This window comes from Falco naumanni, chromosome 2, assembly GCF_017639655.2.
Source record: "Falco naumanni isolate bFalNau1 chromosome 2, bFalNau1.pat, whole genome shotgun sequence".
NCBI lineage: Eukaryota > Metazoa > Chordata > Aves > Falconiformes > Falconidae > Falco > Falco naumanni.
Genome location: NC_054055.1, coordinates 53,698,741 through 53,716,521, shown reverse-complemented (window position 1 = coordinate 53,716,521; position 17,781 = coordinate 53,698,741).

The window sequence follows — 17,781 nt, the reverse complement described above, 5'->3', positions numbered from 1 at the left end:
CATGCAATTAATGGTGTTAAGTAATTATTTTATCCCATTCTAGATGAATGGAAAACAATATGCATGCATAAAGGCAGTCATATATGCAGTTACTCCCAAATGCCAAAAGCTTCATTTTATAGACATCTATGAACAAAGTGAGATCATGTTCAGAACACTCTCACATAACCCACTGTTAACGTCTGTATTTTTAAAGACAGGATCCTGGCAACCTTTTAGATGTGTTTTCCATCTCTCCTCAACTTTCTGAAAAGATTGGAAACTTCTCCATTAAATTAATTATTTCTTTTAACTGCCTTTCCATCCAAATGTAATAAACTTTTTAATAAGAACACTATGATGAAGCAGTGGTGAAATTGTACCTTAGCTGAAAGAAATGTGAAGCAATTCTCTCAATATAGTGAGTAAGCAGTGACAATTCATTTGACCAAATGTAAGCCTCTGTCTCTAAGTTACTCACTCTACATGTCCATTATAGTCAATAGAGAGAAAAAGGCACTTCCAATAAGCACTCAGTCTCGTTTTATATTAGATGTATAAAATAGATCAAATGAATAGCACTCTTGTGATTGACTACAAAGGAGACTAGGAGTACTACCCAGATGTAAACGAATCACACTGCAGTTCCCAACTCCCACTTAACAGTCATTAGTCTAGATTTGAACAGAATTCAGATATATTGTTTCAAAGGGAATTTCAAATGTTAATAATGTTTTTATCCCAAACTTAAAATATTTTTTTTCTTCTCAGAAAAAACCCACTTCATTTTGCTAATTTTGATTAAGAAGAATAATTCAAAGTAATATTTAATATTAAAGATATTATATATAGATACAGATATTTAATATCTAAATAAACTTCAATAACTTTGACAGTTGTTCTTGCCTTATTTTAAAATTAAATCTCGTATTTTCATATTATTTCATGAATCTCAGTAAGAGCAGTGCAAAGTACTTAACAATAGAGCATAATATATTTTAATTACATTTTTACAGGTGTTAGGTAATTTAATATTTGTCTGAAAGAAGAAATAAAGAAAGTATGTAGTTGGCTTAGAAGAACATGCTTTTCGCAATAGAAAGTATTTTGAGGAACATCTTTTAACCCATTCCACAGGACATCGTAGTGTCTTCTTTAGTTTTAATCATATACTGATTCCTGTAGTTAACCACAAAATCTGACACATTCCGAGAAGGAAAATTAGCTGCTATGTATGAAGACAAGCTTATTATGTAAGTCAGTGAATGATTCACAGTAAATTTTTTATCAAGGGAATGCAGTCTCTCTTTCACAGTAAGCTGTCTCACAACAAATAACCAATTTAATTTTGAAGAAATCTATGAAAAACTAAATAAATATTATTGTTGTCTGGATTGCTTATGTTTATGATAATGTTTTTATATGACATTGAACCCTTTAGCTCGGGAAGAGCTATCAATATTTTGAAGCTTCACTAGGAATGCCACCTTTATGAACCATGAAGGCCAGGAGACAACCTATGATCCAGGAGTCAATAATAGTCTGGACACAGCTGTGTTCCTCAAGCAAATTATGTAACAGCATTTATGAAAAGAAAGTGATATGTGTAAGGTGTCAAAGTTGAGGCATTTAAGAAAACAGGTAAATATTAATACATCTTTTAAAGTCAGAAATCCATAGAAGATACAGAATGCTAAGAACTGCAATTCCTAATTCTATGTTCTTCACTTTAACATTTCTTTGACATCCACTCAACAGTTGCTTGGGAATGCTATATAATTGTAAAGAGCACTACTGTTTTCAGGCTGCGCACAGTAGTGTTTCTATGCTACTCTGGTCTTTTTGTTTCCTTAAATTACAAAAATGTAATTTACAGCAGCTCATGCTTGCTTATTGTTAACTAGCACCATAAACTCCATATGAGATTCTAGACTCTTCAAAGGCTGCTTACAGAAAAAAAAAACACAAAACAAAAGCCCAAAAAAACACAACAACAACAAAAAAAAACCAACAACAAAAACCCAAAAACAAACCAAAAAAACCCAAAACAAAACAAAAACTCATAGTGTGGGGACAAACTATTTAGCAGCTTAGTGTAGCATGTACTACATGTTTTTCAAATGTACAGATGTTTTTCAAAAAGACAAATGGATCTTTAATGAGACAATTTTTCCTTTCCCTGCATCATTGTTTGACTACCCATCCTTATTCTCCAGGCTCTGAGGAAAGGACATTGCAGAGGTTTTGAGGATGCTGAGAGTGGCCACTCAGTACCTTCCATAAAAATCTCTTATTTACTTTCACAGCTGTAAGATCGAGAGGGAAGTTCAGCCTAACTTTTTAAATCTTTATTTCCTGCACAATTCTGCTGTCACTGTATACCCTTTCCAATCCTGTTAAAAAAAACAACAACAACAACAACAACAAAACAAACAAACAAAACCCAAACAGTAAAAGAGATGCTATAGCCTTTCATCCTACATTCTTCCCACTGACATTACAATTTTTTGAGTTAGCTGCACAATGTGTTCTAAGCTTGCTAGTTTCAGACTGATACAAGCTTGTTAAATTCTGCTTTCATAGAATCACAGGATCATATATAATTCAGTCTAGAAGGAAGTTAGTAATTCAAACTCCTGCTCAAATTAGGGTCAGCTCTTAGGTCAGATCAGTTACTCAGGGCTTGATCAAGTCCTTAAAAACTTGCAAGTATGGATTCTGCAAAACTTCTTGGGACACATGGCTTGACTGCTTTAATGGACAAAAGTTTTTCCTTAAATTCAATACGAACCTCTTTGATCTCAATTTATGCCTGTTGTTTCTCACCCTCTCAGTTTGCACCACTGTTCAGGCTTTTCACTCTGTAGGTACCAGAGGGCCATTGTTAGGGTGTTCTTCAAATGTCTCCTGCAGGCTGAACCAGCCCCAGTTCCTCAGGCCCTATTCAAAGGGCACGTGCTCCAGCCTTGACCATTCTGATTGCCCTCCCCAAGACTTGTCCCAGTTTACCATTTCTTGTTTTGGGAGGAGCAGGGAGAACAAAACTATGTGCAAGATCTAAAATAGAAGAAGGATCAAAAGCTTGACCTGCAAGCAATATTCTTTCTAATGCATCCCAGGATGCTGTCAGCCTTCTTTGCCACATAGGCCTATTGCTGGCTCATGGTCAACTGGCTGTTCACTAGGACCCACAGGTTCTTCTCCGCAAAGCTGCTTTCGACCAGGTTGACCTTCAGCATGTATTGATGCATAGGGTTATTCCTGTCCAGGAGGAGGATTTTGCATTTCCATTTGCTGAATTTCATGAAGTTCCTGTTGGTCCATTTCTCCAGGCTGTCAAAGTAATTGTATTAACCAGTCCTCCCAGTGTTACATCATTACAAAGTTGCTAAAGGTGCACTTTGTCCCATTATTCAGCTCATTAACAAAGATGTTAAAAATTAATGACAGTGTTGACCCTTGTACACCACTGGTAACTGGACTCCAGCTGGACTTTGTTCCACTGATCACAATCCTCTAGGCCCAGCTATTTAGACAGTTTTAAATCCACATTACTGTGGTGGTTTGATTCATCCTCAGTAAATTCATGTTGTCAGAACTGTCTTCATTTCCTTTGTGTGTCCAGAAATGTTTCCCAGAAGAACTTGCCTCATGATTTTCCCAGGCACTAAAGTGTGGTTTCTCAGATTGTCTTCTGGCCCTTTTGAACATGGGTGCAACACTTCCCTTTCTCCATTCACAGAAAGCTGCTCCAGTCTTCATGACCTTTCAAAGATGATAAAGAATGCCCTCACAAGGACATTAGCCACCCCTCTTAGCACCTGTAAGTGGTTGCCTGTACCTCCCAAAGATGTGTAGAGGTTGAGTTCTCTCAAGTAGTCCCTGACTCAATCATCATCTACTGCTGGTACTTCCCTTCTACCTTCAAAGCTTCCTATATCCATGCAGGACTTGTAGAGACCTTTCTGGTGAAGGTGAGGGCAAAGAAGGCATGGAGTATTTCAGCCCTAACTGCGTCTACTGTCACAAAATCAGTCACAACTATTCAGCAAAAGGCCTTGTTTAGTTTTTACTACTACTTCAGCTCTTCATCTTACCCTTTAACTACCTTACAATTCTCAGCTCCAGCTGAGCGATTTTTCTACCATCTTCCCACCATTTTCTACAATTGCCTACTTGCCTGGCTGGTGTATTTCAGAATTTGTCCTTTGAACTCCTTCAACTTCTCTGTACTGCCCTTTTGCTTTGAAGCTGCTATGATTTCCCTGCTTAGTCCCTGCCGATTTCCTGATATATTGTTTGCCAAGTACTGTTATGGATCCTTCTTGCCCTTGGAAGATTCTGTCCTTAAAGACCTGCTACCTTTCTTGAGCTCCCTTGCCCTTCAGAGCTGCTGCTGTGAACCTACCTAGCAGTTTTCCTGAATAAACTGAAGCCTGTTCATCTAAGTGCAGGATCTGTACTCTGCTATTCTCTTTCCTTGCTCCCGTGAGGAGATTGAACTCCACTGTCTCATGGCAACTGCAGGGAAGGCTGCCAATGACTGTCATATCCCCAACCTTATTAGTAAATAGTAGATCTAGCTGTGCATCCCCTCAGTTGTTCCATTTCGTATCTGAAGCAAGATACTATTCTCGCCCTTTAGAAACCTTCAGTGCTTGAGTCCTTCCATACTACCATTTCAACAGTTGCCAGGGAGTTTAAGGTCCCCTATAAGAACCCAGGTCTGTGATACAGAGACTTCCTTGAGATGTTTAAGAACAATTTTTCTGCTTCCTTACCCTGCTTGATTCGTCTGGAACAAAATCCTTCCACAATGTCACTCACACTACCACTCCTCTGACACTGACCGCTTTCAACCTGCAAAACATCCATCCTACAGGGAGCTCCCTAGACCTGAGCTGCTCCTTCAGAGAGAGGGCAACGTCATCATCATCACCTTTCCTGCTACCTGTCTTGAAGAGCCTGGATCCTTTTGTCACGGCATTTGAGTCATGCAAGCTATTCCACCTCAATTATTCCAACAACGTTGCATTCTTGTGACCATATGCAGCACCCTGGATCCTCCTATTTGTTTTCAAGGCTGTGAGCATTTCTGTGTGTTGTAGTGGGCTGACTTTGGCTGAAAGCCAGGTGCCCACCAAGCTGCTTCATCAATCCCTCCCTCCTCAGCTGGACAGGGAAGAGAAAATATAATGAAAGGATCGTGGGTTGAGAGAAGGACAGGGAGAAATCACTCACCAATTACTGTCACAGGCAAGAAAGACTCAACTTGGGGAAATTAATTTAATTTATTACCAATCCAATCAGAATAATGAGAAATAACCCCCCAAATCTTAAAACTCCTTTCCTCCTAACCTTCCCTTCTTCCCAGCCTCAGATTCACTCCTGAATATCTCTACCTCTTCCCCCACAGCAGCACAAGGGGAAGGGGCGTTATGATCAGTTCATCACACGTTGTATCTGCTGCTCCTTCCTTCTCACACTATTCACCTGCTTCAGTGTTGGGTTCCTCCCACTGCAGACAGTCCTCCATGAAATTTTCCAACATAGACATTTCCCAGGGGCTACAGTCCTTTAGGAACATGGAATCCATGGGATCCGCAAGTCCTGCCAGGAATCTGCTCCTATGTGGGCTATCCACAGGGTTACAGTCTCCTTCAGGCACATCTGCCAGTTCCGGCACGGAGTCCTTCATAAGGTGCAGGTGGATTTCTACTCCACTGTTAGCCTCCATGGTCTGCAGGGGGACAGCCTGCCTCACCATGGACTGAAGGAGAATCTCTGATCCAGCACCTGAAGCACCTCCTGTCCTTCCTTCTTCATTGACCTTGGTGTCTGCAGAATTGTCTGTCTCACATATTCTCACTCCTCTATTCTGGCTGTGGTTCTGCAGCACTTTTCCTCCCTTCTTAAATAGGTTATCAAAGAGGCATTACCATTATTGCTGATTGGCTTGGCCTTGGCCAGCGGTGGGTCCACCTTAGAGACAGCTGGCATTGGCTCCATTGGAAGCAGGGGAAGTATTTAGCAGCTTCTCACAGAAACCACCCCTGTAGCCTGCCCTCACTACCTAAGCTTTGCCACACAAACCCAATACGTGTATACACTTGAAGAGGTCCTCCTTGTGCCCTGGTTTTCCATTCCTGTAGTCTCTCTTTTTCCTGTAATCCTGCACTCCTCTTTCTCTACCTGTCCTTAATTTTTTATGCTGTAATGAGTTTGCATATATTTAAAAATAAATAAATTACAAAGTGCATTATTTCAATGTAGAAAATACTTACAGTTCCAAGAAAAATACAAGTACAGTAAAATTTGTGGTTTTTTCTTAATGTTTTACAGTAGGATTTCTGAAACTGTAGCCCACACATCATGTTGCAGTGAACAGTTGGCTAGTCATGTTGCTCTGACTTGGGGTTATTTATTTATTTATTTCCAAATGCTGAACTTATGTCAAAACATAACTTAACTACTTCAAGCAGTTAACTTTTTATGTGAAAAAATACTGTTTCAATAGAGAGATGTAATGCTTTAGTGAATCATGATCCATACTGGTAAAAATCCACACATCGCACTAAAAGATTGCAATTCCATAAGAAAGAATACCTATAAAGAAGAGCATATTAGGGCCATAATAAATAGAATAATTAAGAATGACTGAAAGACTGTAGCCAGAATTAAACTATTCCTTAAAGTTCAGCTGCTAGCTTTTACTTGGCATTTGCCTGTTGGTGTTCTTTCCCCACCCCTCCATCCACCACCACCCCCAACTAAAAATCAATGAATTTCAATTACAGAAAATTTTAAAAACAAACTTATTGTGATTACATCCTAAATTGGTGATAAGTAGCTGAGGAAGTGTGGGAGTTCTCCATTACCAGCAAACTCAACTTCTGGCTTCCCACAGGCAAACATGAGAACTAAATGAAAAAAAAACAAACCCAAACAAACAAATAAAAAACCCCCAAAAAACCAAACCAAAAAGCCCACAACATAAGTAAAACCAAAACGCTACAGAAACCCAGATAGCTTTGATTTCCAAAGTCCTAGTGAATCAAGCCAGAGAAATAATGTAGCATCATGTATCAGGTCAGGAACACAAACTCTGAACAAAGAAAAAAAAATATTGGCAAATTGTTCAAACTGTATTTGCATCTCTCTTCTCCTCTTTCAGTTGTTACTACATTTTAAATATGTTTAAATTTGTTTATGTAAATATGTTTAAAAACAATGACTCATTGTACTTCACATTTCTTTTCCCCAGGGCTGATGCTGTAAAGGTACGCTTAAATTGCAAAATTAATCCTTTATTATAACATTTCTATTAAAATTATACAATTACAACCATTGGAGTAAATGAGTCTAAAAGATATTTTCAGAAGTACTGTAGTCCATTCTTCTGCCACAAGGTAAAATGTCCTGGTTTCAGCTGGGATAGAGATAATTTTCTTCTTAATATGTAGTGCAGTGCTATGTTTTGGCTTTGGTGTGAGAACAATGTTGACAGCACACTGATGGTTTTAGTTGTTGCTGGGTGATGTTTATACTCAGTCAAGGACTTTTTAGTTTCTCAGGTCTTGCCAGCAAGAAGACTGGAGGGGCACAAGAAATTGGTAGGGGACACAGCCAGGACAGCTGACCCGAACTAGCCAAAGGGTTATTCCATACCATGGGGTGTCATGCTGAGTATATAAACCAGGGGGGTTGGCTGGGGCTGCTGATTGCTGCTTGGAGACTGGCTGAGCATCAGTCAGCGGGTGATGAGCAGATGTACTGTGCATCACTTGTTTTCATATCCTCCCTTCTCTTTGGATTTCATTCCTCTCTCCCTCTCCCTCCTTTTCATTATAAATTTTATTATTATGTGTGCTTCTGTTTTTATTTTATTTAAATTGTTAAACTGTTCATATCTCAACCCTCAAGCTTTACATTCCTTTCTGATTCTCCTCCCCATCTTTCTGGGTGAGGGGGGGTGTGAGTGGCTGCATGGCACTTAGTTACCAGCTGCAGTTAAAACATGACAAATATTCGTGCATAAAACCTTTTTGACAGTTATTGTCTAGAGATGTTATAAAAAACTGAATAAACGATGGAGTCCACGGCATTTCTTACAAATTTTGGTGTTTCCCTTGGGTACAATTTTAGGGGTAGTTCTCTCCGATGTTTTTGTCTGTGATTTGGACACAGGAATTGAGTGCACACTCAGTAAGTTTACCAAACATATTGAATTAGGAAGACCCAGTCAATCTCTTAAGGGTATAGAGGCCTTTCAGGGAGGTCTTGATAGAGTGCTTGGCAATCATCAAATGTATGACATTTAACAAGGACAAATGCTGGATTCTAATTGATTTGCATATGGGTTGGAGGACAAGAGAATGGAGTGCAGCCCTGCAGAAAGATATTTGGGGATTTTGGATGACATGGCTCAATGTGAGTCAGCAATGTGCCCATAAGGTCAACCATATCCTGGGGTACATTAAGCATAGTACAGCTAGCCGGTCAAAATAAGTGATTGTCCCCTTGTACTCAGCACTTATACAATATTAACAAGTACTGTGTGCATGTGTCCAAAGGAGAGCAACAAAGATGGTAAAAGGACTAGAGGGCGTGACTTAGGAGCAGCTGAGAATACTACGTTTGTTCAGCTTTGAGAAGAAACTGAAGGATGACCTCATTGCTGTCTAAAAATGCCTCATGACAGGGAGCAGATAGGGAGGTGCTGATCTCCTCTCTAGTGTCTGGAGACAAGACACAGGTTAATGGTTCACAGCTACACCAGAGGAAGTTCAGGTTGGATATTGAGTTCACTCTAATTGCCTGGTTCAGTTTTGGTATCCCAAACCAGATGCAGTTCTCTAAGTGAAGCTTTGTAAATACAAATTACTATACATGCCCTTTTTCTGTTAGCTTTGCAATAAAAATCCATGGAAATTACACCACAATGAATTCCACCCTTCAAAAGTGCCTGTTTAATGAAGAGAAAGCAGCAGTGAAAAACTAGTTGTCACCAATTTTCAAGTAGGTAGAAGATTCACAAAATAACATACATACACATACACATATGAGCATGATGTGTAATAACATATGCGTATACATAGCGAAATATGTATTTCTTCATAGTATCTTACAGATGTATTGCTTTTTTCTTTTTTTTTTTTTTTTCTTTTTTTTTTCTTTTCTTTTCTTTTTTTTTTTTTTTTAAGACATTCTGGTATTATGAGATTACTTTCATTTCCATTTCACTAAATCCATGGGACTGTCAAATTTCCAAATATTGCGAGGATATGGATAATGCCAACCTTACTTCATTTAGCATTTCTGAAAGCTGCACTTTTTCTTCCTCAGCTGGTAGATAAGTGGTTCAACTTGAATGAATCCTTCCTTCACAGGATTGATTTGTTTGGAAGAAATCTGGATAGGCTAGAAGATATAAGAGCAATGTTTTTCCTGCATGGGTTCACAAAAGCATGAAGACAAACATTTTCCTCTGTGATATAGTTATGCAAGAGTTTTTCAAAGCTTCCTACTTTAGGGTCAAAGTCAAGAATATACATGGTTATACAAGTGGTAGTAAACCATCTGGGTGAGTTGCTGAAATGAAGGTTTACTCTTAATGGAATAAATGACAACCAGATTCACTTGAGCAATTTTTAAAAATGCAAAATATCCCCAAATGCTGTTCTGACTACCTAGCTGTTGGCAATATACTAATTTCTTAATGTTTGTGGTTTATATATAAATATATTGCCTATTATTCCCACTTCACATAAAAGGTTCAGCTAGGAATAATTTCTTTTACTCAAACAATTTAAACACCAGTCTAGCTCTGAATTTGGATATGTTCTTTGAGTGAATATCTAATGTTATACACCTCTCTCCACATAGTCTGAAAAGATACCAGAACATGTTGGAGACAACCTTTTACTGCAGATGAGGGACAGACTAACCGGTTGCAAGTGATTTAAAATACCCATAATAGAGGATAACAGACTGAGACTCAGAAGAATAAAAAAAGAGTAGATGAAAGTGATCATAAAGAATGGGTCTCAGGTGCTCTAGTAATTAAGTTTCTTATCTTAGCTAGTTATCTAACCTTTCTCTTTGGTCTGTCTATACAGACTATTATCTATCGTTGTTGATAAAGAAAGATGTAATTAGTTTAGGCTAGACATCTAACTTTAACAAATGTAAAATTACCTGAGAAGAATATTATTTTGTGAATGTAAAATCACATTAAGAACCCATGGGTTTTTTTGAAGTCTGATGCCCAAATAATTAATTAAGGTAATAAAACCTATTGATTTACAGAAAAAAATAACAAACATTAGGCATGTTATGTCATCTAAAATGTGTTTAAAAAAATCACACCACAAATTTTGTGTACATCTATAGTAATTACTCTATAATTACTTTTAATTATTTGAGAATGGGATAAGCTGGGTGCATATGCACACATATTTGGGGAGCTGTATAGCAACAGTATATGGGACTGCACGGTGCCTACAGTGCAGTGGGAGTGAAAAAGGCAAATCAAAGTTCCTGGGTTCTCATGGATAGTCCCATTTGGACTTCACCTTCTTCTTGTAGCAATACACTCTTGTACAGATAACCTTATAGAAGTTAATTAAATTTTCTGATATATCTCAGATAAACTTACAGTAAGATTGTGCTTAGTAGAAAGTATCCTTGCCTCAGTCACTGAGGTGAATCGCTCTGGTGCCAGCACGATGCACAGTGGAGTGCTCTAGCATGGTGCACAGTAGGGTTCCTGAACCACGGGAACCTCAGAGGGAGCAGAGAGATCCCCCAGGAGCTCACAGCTTGTATGACAGTAGCTGATGGAACTTGGATGGTGCCAAGAGCAATGACAGCCAAGCCCTGCCTGACACCTATAAAAGAAACCCTTGGGGAGCCATAGAGACCAGGAACACTGTAGCTAGGGCAGGCAAACAGGGTGTGGCATGTCAGCAAGACTATGATGCAGCAGTCTGCAAGGTAGTTTGTGACGAAGGGCAGGCAAGAAGGGCACTGAAGCTCTAGCAGATCGATCAGGGAGCAATGGTATCTACCTGGCAGAAAGCCATGGCTTCTTTAAGGTCTGCACCCACCACAACTGACTCAGCTTCCCAGGAAGAGCTCCGGTGGGAACACACAGCCACCCAGGTGCCGGCTGCCAGCCATACGCCAGTACTGGACAGCAGCAGCGAGCACAGCTGTGGGAGGTGTGCCCGGGTAGAGGAACTCCTCCGCTCAGTGACAGAGCTCCGGGAGGAGGTGAGTAGGCTGAAGAGTATCAGAGAGTCCAAGAGAGAGAAGGAAGACTGCTGGAATCACACCCTACCTTCCCTGGGACAGGCCTGTCAGGCAGACAGGACACATGGTATGGAGAATTCCCTATCGTCTCTCCACTTGGCAGAATGTGGTGACTTAAGGGATGGGGGACAATGCTGGCAGGTTCCTGTCCAGCAGAGTAAGCCCATCTCCTCTGTGACTACCCCACCTTCCCAGGTGCCCATAGGTATGAGGTTCTGCAAGTGGAACTGAACAGTAATGAGGATGATGGTTCATCTGGCATGGAGGTGTCTCCAAGGTTAGGTCAGCCTACACCCTGCATCAAAAATGCTTCCAGAAAGAAAAAACAGATGGGTCACTGTCATAGGAGACTCTCTCCTGAGGGGAACAAAAGGCCCAATATGCACACTGAACTTCTTAGGGAACTCTGCTGCCTTCCTGGGGCCTGGGTTAATGATGTGATAAGAAAGCTTCCTACCCTGGTATGGCCCTCAGATTATTACCCATTACTGATTTTTCAGGTAGGCAGCAATAAGGTTACAACAAGAAATAAAAGAGCAATCAAGAGACACTTCAGGGCCTGGGGACAACTGGTTAAGGGCTCAGGAACACAAGTAGTGTTCTCTTCTATCCTTCAAGTTGCAGGGAACAATGAGGGAAGAAGCGGGAAGAGCCAGCAGATCAATACCTGTCTTAAAGCCTGGTGTCACCAGCAGAATTTTGGGATTTTTAATCATGGCTCAGTCTACATGACACCAGGCCTGCTGGTGACAGATGCCTGTTCCTAACAAGGAAAATGATCCTTGCACAGGAGTTAGCAGAGCTCTTTGAAAGAGCTTTAAATTAGATTTGAAGTGAGAAAGTGATAAAACCCAGCTGGCTAGAGATAAGCTTGGGGGTGGTACACCAGTGTTTGAGGGATGGTATGCTAAAGAGGTCTTTCAGTCTGCCATCTCAGTGAAGGTAGGGGATGGAAGTCTATGCAACAGCAAAGATGCAAGGGTTATTGATGTGTTAGAAATCACAAACTGCCTGTGAATGGTCACATAGGAATTAAGACATCTCCCACTAACAAGGTGGTGGGATCAACAGTGCAACTGAAGAACATCTACACAAATGCACACAGTATGGGAGACTAACAGAAGGAGCTGGAAGCCATTGTGCAGCTGGAAAACTGACATAGTTGCCATCACAGAAACATGGTGGGATGACTCACACAACTGGAGTGCTTCAATGAATGCCTATAACCTCTTCAGAAGGGATAAGCAAGAAAGGAGAGATGGTGAGGTAGCTCTATATGTCAGGGAGATTTTTAACTATCTAGAACATAATGATGGTGATGATAGGGTTGAGTCTTTATAGCTAAGAATCAGGGATAAGGCCAGCAAGGCAGATATCATGGTGGGAGTCTATTCTAGACTACACAACCATAATAAAGAGGCATTTATCATATTATATAATCAACTGGGATAAGTCTCACGACTGCTAGCCCTTGTTCTCGGGGGGGGACTTCAACTTTCCAGATGTCTGCTGGTAATGCAATACAGCAGAGAAGAAACAGTCCAGGATGTTCTTGGAGTGTGTGGAAGATAAATTCTTGACAAATAAATTCCTGATAAACTGGTGAGTAAGCCAACTAAGAAAGGCACTTCTGGACCTGTCGTTCATGAGGAGAGAAGGACTTGTGCATGATGTGATAGTTGGAGGCTGTCTTGAGCATAGCTATCATGAAATGATCATTTTGAATTCTCAGAGAAGTGAAGAGAGGGGATCAGCAGAACTGCTATTTTGGATTTCCAGAGGGAAGACTGATTTGTTTAGAAACCTGGTTGACAGAGTCCCTTGGGAGGCAGTCCCGAAGAGTGAAGGAGTCCAGGAAGGTTGGATATTCATCAAGAATGAAATATTAAAGGGGCAAGAGCAGGCTACACCCATGTGCCAAAAGATGAGCCAGCTCAGCAGAAGGCCAGCCTGGCTGAACAGAGAGCTTTGGCTAGAACTCAGAAAAAAACAGGGAGTTTATGACGTTTGGAAGAAAGGGGAGGCAACTCAGGCCGTCTACAAGGATGTCATGGCGTTACGCAGGGAGAAAATTACAAGGGCTAAAGCCCAACTAGAGCTTTATCTAGCTACTGCCATAAAAGAAAATAAAAAATGTTTCTATAAATACATTGGCAACAAAAGGAGGGCTAAGAAGAATATCCATCCTTTATTGGATGCAAGGGGAAACATAGTGACAAAGGCTGAGGAGAAGGCTGAGGTACTTAATGCCTTCTTTGCCTCAGTCTTTAGTAGTAAGACCAGTTGTTCTGCAGGTACCCAGCCCCCTGAGCTGGAAGACAGGGTCAGGGAACAGAATGAAGTCCCCAGAATCCAAGGGGAAGTGGTCAGTGACCTGCTACACCACTTAGACACACACAAGTCAATGGGGCTGGATGGGATCCACCCAGTGGTACTGAGGAAGCTGGCAAAAGTCCTCACCAAGCCACTTTCTATCTTTTATCAGCAGTCCTGGCTAACTGAGGAGGTCCCAGTCAACTGGATGTCAACACATGTGATGTCCATCTGCAAGAATGGCAGGAAGGAGGATCTGGGGAGCTACAGGCCTGTCAGGCTGACCTCAGTGCTGGGGATGGCTATGGAACAGGTCATCTTGAGTGCCATCGCGTGGCACATACAGGACAACCAGGCAATCACACCCACTTGGCATGGCTTTATGAAAAGCAGGTGCTGCTTAATCAATCTGACCTCTTTCTATGACAAGACGACCCACTTAGTGAATGGGGGAAAGGATGTACCTGTTGTCTACCTAGACATTAGCAAAACCTTTCACACCATTTCCCACAGCATTCTCTTGTAGAAACTGGCTACTCATGGCTTGGATGGGTGTACTCTTTGCTGGGTGAAAAATGGCTGGATGGGTGCGGCCAAAGAATGGTAGTAAATGGATTTAACTCCAGCTGGTGGCAAGTCACCAGTGGTGTTTCCCAGGGTTCAGTATTGGAGCGAGTCCTGTTTAATATCTTGATTAATGGTCTTGAGGAGGGGATCAAGTGTACCCTCAGTATGTTTGCAGACAACAACAAATTGGGTGGGAGTGTTCATCTGCTTAAGGGTAGGAAGGCTCTGCGGAAGGATCTGGACAGGCTGGATTGATGGGTTGAGGCCAGTTATATGAAGTTCAACAAAGAGAAGAGGCACGTCCTGCACTTGGGTCACAACAGCCCCATGAAATGCTACAAGCCTGAGGAAGGGTGACTGGGAAAATGCCTGGTAGAAAAGGACCTGGGGATATCGGTCATCAGCCAGCTGAATGTGAGCCGGCAGTGTGTCCAGGTGGCCAAGAAGGCCAGCAGCATCCTGGCTTGTATCCAAAACAGTGTGGCCAATAGGACTAGGGAAGGGATTGCCCCCTAGGCTCCACACTGGCATGGCTGTACCTCAAATACTGTGTTCAGTTTTGGGCCCCTCACTTCAAAAGGGACACTGAGGTGCTCCAGTGTGTCCAGAAAAGGTCAACAAAACTGTTGAAGGGTCTGGAACACAAGTCTTATAAGGAGCATCTATAAGTTTAGTCTGGAGAGGAGGAGGCTCAGGGGGATCTTATTGCTCTTTACAACTACCTCAGAGGAGGTTGTAGCAGGTGGGGGTAGGTCTTTTCTCCCAGATAACAAGTGTCAGGACAAGAGGAAATGGTTGCAAGTTATTCCAGGAGAGGTTTAGATTGGATATTAGGAAAACTTGCTTCACTGGAAGGGTGGTCAAGCTTTGGAACAGGCTGCCCAGGAAAGTGGTGGAATCACCGTCCCTGGAAGTGTTTAAAAAACACATAGATGTGGTGCTTAGAGGCATGGTTTAGTGGTGGGCTTGGCAGCCATGGGTTAATGGTTGTACCTGATGATCTTAAAGGTCTTTTCCAACCTACATGATTTTAGGGTAGTAATACAGTTAAACTAGAAAGACCAAGTATTTCAATTATATATATGTTGTAGAACAATGTCCTGAATAAAGGAAATTTATGTGGATTAAAATGAATTTGCTAAAATTAATAGTACAGAGAGCTTAAAAATGCAAGAACATTAATTATTTTGGTAATAGAAAACGTCCTATTAATTACTTCAGGATAATATAGAAATGATTTGTATGCTCCATTTAGTCATTCTGTGTTGTGTAAGATTATTCTAAATTTCTTGACAGTCAAATATCCTCTTGACACAAAGTAATTATAATACAGAAATGGATTTTAAATCTTAATTTGAGATACATTATTACAGATAAACAAATAAATTGCCATGGTCTCTAAATGAGCTTCTCATTACAAGTCTCTAGAATTCTAAACTATCATTTACTATATTTTCTAAATTATTATTTATTTATTTAAGAGTAATTAGTCAAGGAATCTCTGATGACTAGAAATTAAGACAGCAAAGGGCCTATAAAATTTTCCATACAATTTAAATTTAAATGAACTGAAAATTGTTGATGAAAATGAAAAAAACCCCACCACAACTAAGAGACCACATGCAAAATTTACAGGACATTTTCTAAAAGATAGTTAGTTTTGACAAAAGAGGCAGACATAGTTATCTGTAACACAGTGGTCTTTTAAAATAAGAAATAACATGAAAACCAGGGGTGGGGGTGGCAGGGGTGCTCTCCGAGGGAGTCATTTGTAAGAGGTGTCAGAAAGAGAAAAAGAATCAGGTGTAATTCACACAAGCAATGACATCACTGCAAATTGTGTATGCCTAAGCCTTCAGAGTTGGTCAATATTAATTTTTCAGTTTTATCAAGAGGGCTTTTTTGAAGGAATTTTACCAGTTGGCACCAACTATGCAACTTTTCTTGTGCTGTGTTACATAATGTTCTTTTACTATGTATTTCAGATTCCTTCACAGTCTAACTGAGCTGAGATACACACCTATCTAGGGTACCTATGAACTATACCCATTAATGGACACAGTCCATTAGAGGCAGTCTGAAGCAAACGCTTGTGAATGCATACAATGTATATGTCGGGCACAGAATGGATTGAGAGCAGCCCTGAGGAGAAGGTCTTGGGGGTGTTGCTGAACAAGAAGCTCAACATGACCTGGCACACTTGCAGTCCAGAAAGCCTACTGTGTCCTTGGATGCATTAAAAGAAACATGACCAGCAGGTCAGGGGAGGTGATTGTCCCCCTCTACTCTGCTCTCATGAGACCCCGCCTGGAATACTGCATTCAGCTCTGGGGCCCCCAGCATAAGAAGGACATGAACCTGTAGGACAAAGTCCAGAGAAGGGCCGTGAAGATCATCAGAGGGCTGGAGCACTGTTCCTTTCCATCAACCATCATGAAGCTGGAAAAGCAAATTATTTCCCCCGCTACTGACATTGCATCTCACAGACTTCAGTGGTTTTCTGATAAGTACTCAAGCTCAAACAGTTTTCTTCCATTTTCATTGTTTTAGCACCTGTTCCTGTACTGCACATGTACCTTCCCATCTAAGAATTCAAATCACTTATGTCCAATAGTGTTTGATGGCTGGGTCTCACTATACTTCCTGTGGTTCAGCACAAAATTGCTTTTTAATCTTCAGACTACAATAAGAATATGAGCTCTTGTCTTTTCGGTAGCCTAAACACTAAAAGATATGATTACAGAGCTGGAGGAGATTTTATCTTGAGTTAGTATGTGTCAAAATGGACTTTCATGGTCTACTGATTCAAGAAAAACAAAGTGTCATTGAAGGAAAGTGATATTTCAGTGCATGCAACCCACCACTTTATTTTAACATATCTACCTCTGCATTTGACTCTGTATACATTGAACTGTTTGGCCTTATGCAGAAATAAAGGAAACATAATTACTTGGAAAAGCCTAGAAAATTTCAAAAGTTAAAAACTTAATTTCATGATTACATAAATATGCAATTCTAATGGAAGTAATTTTACAGGCATTTTTACAAGGGAGTGTTACATATTGCTGGAACTACTTTTTGTATTTCACCACTTAAGGTTGTTAAGAAAACATACTACTGCTAAGAGATTTTCCCTTACGATTGATGAGTTTATCCAAATAGTCTCAAACTCTCAAAGGTTTAAGATGTGGAGTTAGTGCTCAACTTTCTATAGCCTCTTTGTGCAGATAGCGCTAATTACCAGTCAGATTTCACAATCTCTCATCTAATAAAAGAACATCTTCCTTATTGTGTTAGTAGCATTTAAATTTCTATGCATTATACTTTCATTTACAAACTAAATCTCTCAGTATAATAAAAGAAAATTATATTGGTGGTGTGTCTGATTGTGTTACTATAGGCATGTCTGTAAAGTGTTTAAACAAATAAACAAGTATGTAAAATAGGAATGGAAGGAAAAAAGGGAAGGGAAAGGAAATATATGGAGAAAATAAAATAATTTTGAAAATCCCGAATGTCTTATTAGTGATTGAAAGTAAAAAAAAATATATATATTTAAGTAGTTAAATGGCTTGACTTTTACAGTTATTAAGATGATCGTATTGGATT